The sequence below is a fragment of the Neofelis nebulosa genome, chromosome 9 (assembly GCF_028018385.1).
Source record: "Neofelis nebulosa isolate mNeoNeb1 chromosome 9, mNeoNeb1.pri, whole genome shotgun sequence".
Lineage (NCBI taxonomy): Eukaryota > Metazoa > Chordata > Mammalia > Carnivora > Felidae > Neofelis > Neofelis nebulosa.
In genome coordinates, this window is record NC_080790.1 from 140,368,516 (window position 1) to 140,373,732 (window position 5,217).

The 5,217-nt window shown below is 61.7% G+C and overlaps 1 long non-coding RNA gene across 2 annotated transcripts; it reads right to left on the reverse strand.

The window, feature by feature from the left end:
- Positions 1 to 1,748: 1,748 nt before the first annotated feature.
- LOC131486061 (uncharacterized) lies at positions 1,749 to 5,072 on the reverse strand. Of its 2 annotated transcripts, XR_009249167.1 has the most exons (3): positions 4,852 to 5,072; positions 3,751 to 4,264; positions 1,749 to 3,461 (listed from the first exon to the last, which is right to left on the reverse strand). It is a non-coding gene; the product is annotated as an uncharacterized LOC131486061 (long non-coding RNA). The 2 variants fall into 2 exon arrangements; XR_009249166.1 differs by lacking the exon at positions 4,852 to 5,072 and having other exon boundaries at positions 3,751 to 4,840.
- Between the last annotated feature and the right edge of the window lie 145 nt (positions 5,073 to 5,217).

A 5,217-nucleotide genomic window follows, 5' to 3' on the forward strand; every position in this document is an offset into this window, starting at 1 on the left:
GCCACAGGCCACCGAACCGTGGAGACTTTGGGAAAGATCTCACCATTGAGCAGGCTCGGGTGTTGGGAGAACTCACCTGAGCTCACCCAGCCCCCTGGTCCCCCGTCCCGGGGCAGGGCGGGTCGGCAAGCTGTCAGGGTCCTGGTGGCCACCAGGGCTCCGGAGAAGGAAGCTGGGGGATCAGAGGGCTCCCTCCTGGCCTCCCCCGCAGTGGTCCTTCCAGGGGCCTCTGCGGGCAGCTCTCTGCTCACGGCCGGGGAGCCTGGAGAGGGCCTGGTCCCTTGGCCTCCCAAGCCAGGCTCTGCAGGGACATACCCCCCTCAGGCGAAGTCCCAAGGTCTCAGTCCTCCCACGAGGGTCTCCCTGGGCTCCAGGACCCCCCTCAGGGCGGTCTCCCTGCCTGCAGCGACGGCTCCACCTGACTCGTGCCCGGCAGGCTCCAGACTCAGCGTCCTGTCTCCTTGCACATCTCGGCCCCTCCTCTGTGACTACAGCCGTCTGTCCTTCCCGCACCAGGCCCACCCGATGCCAGTGCACAGTGCCCGAGGTCAGCTGCCTGCGGACAGCCTGGCTCTCCTGCTGCACCTGCCGGCTTTGCCCTCCCCAGCCGCCCCAGAGCCGTTTCACACTGGCCGGTAGGCCTCCCGACGTGGCCTCTCCCTCCTAGCAGCCCCCCAGCACTTACTGAGAACCGCCATGCAGCTGGTCTCCACCTTGTTTCTGCCCCATCACTAAGCTAGGAGCCCCTGGAGGTCTGTTTCTCAGTTGGGAATTTGTCCCTTATTTCCAGGACGGGGGGGGTGGTAGGGGGGAGGTCTGGCAGCTGACTCCGGGGAAGGGGGCTCTCAGGCCCTGCAGCTTGTCTGCTGGGAAGGAGCCATGTTGTCCTGGATGGAGGTTGAGAAGGTCAGGGTAGGGGAGGAAGGTGGCTCAGCCAGACTCAGTGAACAGAACCACCGGGCTGGAAGGGGTCAGCCCAGGTAGCAGTTCTGGGACCATGATGAAGCCATGCCAAGCAGAGGGGACCCTGGGGCCGGCACTAGGCTGTGGATGTCCAGGATGCCTCCCACAGCTGGGGAAACTGAGGCAGCCCCCTTGCGATCATGTCTCATGAACATGTGTCCCCCCTTCCTCACACCATCAGTGCCTCACTGGCAGCCTGGGTGTCGATGCTGGATGGCCAGATTTCTGGAAGGTTCTGCAGGGAGCATGCAGCCTGGCAGGTACCAGGGTGAGGCCTACACCCACGAACAAAGACCTACAGAGCCCGGAGATCTGGCTTCCAGGAGTGGGGAGAGAGACATGGTCCTTGAGGACCTGGAGGAGGTGGGATAGAGGTGTCCATAGTCAGCAAGGAAGGAAACTTCCAGAAACAAGAACGCTGCAAGTGTAAGGCACGGAGACGGGATGACCCATGAGGTGTTTGTGGTGCAGGAGGGTCCTGGCTGGAGTGAGAGGGCAGGTGGCAGGTCGGCCTGGGCTGTGGGGTGTGAGCTGCGGCCCAGGCGGGCGGGAGACAGGACAAGGACACTGGACAAGGGAGGGCTGGGGCCGGAAGGGCACGGGGCAGACCACCCAGCCCCACGGAGAAGCAGAGGCCCCGGCCCCCTGCATCCTGTGTCGTCCCTTCCCGTGGCCGTAGGGGCAGAGATGCCCCGGGCAGTGCCTCGGTGGCGGGAAAGGTCCCACCCACTCCATTTGCTGAGGTTTCCAACAAAATCAAACATGAAGAAATGCCCAAGCAGGCCTACAAATAATTGTTGATAATTTGAATATTTGCTTTAAGTGTTTCCGACACAAAAACACCCTCGATGCAATACCACCTTCCTAGTCAGGCCAATTAACAGGATTCACAAATGACGCGCGTTACCTGGGTGGGCACGACAGCGAGCGGGAAGGCTGGACTCCCCAAGGCGTCGTCGGGAGGCCCCGCGTGCGGGTCGGTGAGGCTGAAATAACAACTCACCTACCATGAGGTCATTCTGGAATGTGAGGTCTCTGCCAAACAGACCTTCTGACCCCACCTCCACCCCAGTCTGACAGGGCAGGCGCCGGGCAGGCCTGGGCAGTTCCAGAAGCCCTGCCGCTGGCAGACATTTGCCTCTGTGGAAGCGAACGGAGAAGGACCGCACAAGTGGATCCCAATGAAAGTCAAGTGATCCTTCCAGGGAAGTGCCGGGCGGCCGAGGCCCTGGGTCTCGACAAGGGCTGGACCCCACGGGTCACGGGAGCCTGGCACCTGCCATTCGGCGGGTCCCGGAGTACCTGTGCCGTGGAGCTGCAGAGAGAGGGGCCTTCCCCCGTCTTTGCTGAGTCGGACTTTCCTGGAACTTTGGTGCCCTGGGTGTCCTCAAGTGACGTCCTCAGATCACACGGCCGTCTAGTCAGGCAGGAAAGCCCGGACTCCTTCTTTCTCCACCAGAAACCAAAGTGTAACAGCAGCTTCTCTGAGCAGTGACCTGTTCAGTTAGGAGCGGCTCCTAAAAAGAACACGACGCCCCATCTGCTGCCTGTGGAGCGTCAGGGGCACTTCTGGTTTGACCATTAACTTGTCTTGGGACGCGGGGAACGTTTCTCCCTCTCTCTTTGCTTCCGATCGTACGAGGAGATGTGAGATGTGCGTAAGTCCAGCGGGCGAACATGGAGAGAGGGTGTGCCGGTCGACAGGAGCTTACACATCTCGGTTTCCTGGGGTGCCTCCAAAGGTGACACCAGACGGTGGTGATCGACCGTAAAAATGTAACACGCCTGTTGCGAGTCTCCTAGAGAGGCTCTGACAGGCGGTGGCACGGCCTCCGTGGGACCACAGGGGGGCCGGTGCAACTTGGGTACTTTTTTTCTTTTCCTTCTAATTACTTCCTCTCCGGACAAACCTCCCTGCCACCCCCCCCCCCCCCCCCCCCCCGAATAGAACTGAGTTCAGAATGTTCCAGGGCACTTTATCAGGCTGGCTTATTCTCAAAGGCTGCTGTGCTCTGTGAGTGACCTCTCGAAGGCCTCGTCCCTGCTCTCCTAATCCGTCCCCCACACGCTGAAGGACAGGGGTGGCTTCTGGAGAGCAGGCCGCCACCCAGTCCCACAGCACCAGTGGCCCGGAGCGTGGGCCAGCACTTTCGGCCCTGTGACACCTGCCCCGAGGCACCTGGCTGCCCCCTTGGGCAGGCCACATAGGGCGTGGTCTCGGGCACACAGGTGCTCCCAGGGGCCCCCCGAGGTACCAAGGCACCGGCTTAACGTTGGAGAACCAAAGGCCCGAGTTTTGCATTAATGTGCCTGAAACGTTCCTTCCTGATTTACCTTTCAAATTGCACCTGTGGATGAGTCCTGGCGGAGGGTCCCCGGTGAGGAGACTGTCCAATGTGACCCTGGGTTTGGTGGGGCCCACGCGGAGGGCCAGGAGCCCAGGCTCCCCGGGGGCCTCGGGGACAGTGTTTCCCTGGGGTGGGCGATGGAGACAGTGCCTGAACAAGCACGGGGACGACAGTGAGTCACAGCGGGAGCCGGCTTCTCTCCCCTCCCTTGTCCCACCCGCCGATCCAACACGTGCAGGAGACGGGCTCCCCTCGTCAGCGACAGCCCTTCCGGACACCTGTCTGACACCAGCCCCTTTTCAGGCAAGAGGGTCTGTGGCCGGAGCGCTCAGCAGACAGTAGTGTCTGTCTAGAACGTAACCCCACTTTCCGTGCTCTTTTATCTGTGTCCGTGCTCTACGATAAAGGTACGGATTGGCCTTTTTAAAAGGAAACTCACTCTTTCAGTGGAACACACGAGTCGTCCAAAGGGAGATCATGTGTATATAACAGTTTCAAGGAGTAGAATCCAAAATGGACTTGGAAACAGTAAGCCCCTGTGCTTCTGCCATCTGAGGTGCGTTCACGGCATCACCCTCACAGCCTCGGCCAGCCCTGTTCACACACTCCCAGGATGGGGAGCTCACGAGCTCCCAGAGGCATCTCCGGTCAGCTCCCAGCAGGCTCCGCACGGAGGCCGGGTCTGCAGACCAGCTCACCGTCCTTTCCTCGGGCGGGGATCTTGGCAGAGACCGTGCTCCCACGTTCTCCCAACAGCCTCCTCTTCCAGGCAGGCCAGCGAGGTTGCCTCACACTCTCAGAGAGAGGGTCTCCAGCTGGGAGCACAGGCGCTGGGTTTTCCTCTTAAAGGGCAGTGCGGGCAGTGGAGGCTAATGCTCCCGGAGCAGCGAGACTTTGCCCCAGCTTGCAGGCGTGGGGACAAGGGCAAAACCGGGGACCCCGGGGGCGGCCCTCTGAAGGCAGAGCATTTCATAAATAACGAGCAAATGTGGACATGACCGTAAAGCCCGGCAACCACCCCTGCTCCGCTGCGGCTCTCCTCCCCTCCCCCTGCACACACAGGAAGAGGCCAGCCTCCCTCCCTCCGGGGTGGTTGCACCCACCTCGAGCTCTGGGTGCACCCCCTCACCGGCCTAAGGTCATGCTTTGGTCATTTCTCCCTTACCCCAACCTGCCTCAGGATTTAAACACAACACGGTTGACTTTTGTAGATTTCTGTTAAAATAAATTCATTTTGTGGCAACCAGAAAGCAAAAAGTCTTGTGGTCGTGATGTGCTGTTACTCTAGGAGTTTGGCAACCCCCGGGGCGCTTCCCTTTCATCCCGCTCAGGGTTTTCAGGGACCTTTCAGGAGCTGTTGTCATCACCACCACCCCCCCCCCCCCCACCACCAAGGCGGAGGCTCGAGAGATTAAGCCTCGTGTTCAAGGGCAGGCCGAGGAGAGCTGGGGCAGGGATTCAAACGGAACCTCCTTTCCACGGGGATGTGTCTGGTGCCCCCACCCCCCAAGGGCTGCCATCTAAGGAAGGGTCATTTTACCGAGAAGGCTGCAGGCAGGGAACGCTGGATTCGCCGGGCAAGGGGGCAAGGGTGCTGGCCTCACCATGCGCCGCCGCCGGGGCAAGCCCCCCCCCGAGCGACACCCCCCCCCCAACTCCCTCGGCCCCCGGCGGCCTTTCCGAAGGGTTGGGCGGGAAACTTCACTTCCTCCACCACGGCCTCCACCACCGCCCGGGTCCCACACGCGCGGGTTCAGTTCTGAGTCACACACGCCCGGCCTGGGGACTTCACCGCTGGGCTCCAGGTTTCCGACCCGCGGCGGCGGAGGCCGGGCTGTCGCGGTTGGGGAGGGGTCGGTGAGCGGCCGGGGGCGACGGAGACCCGGGGGCCGGAGAGGCACGCCCC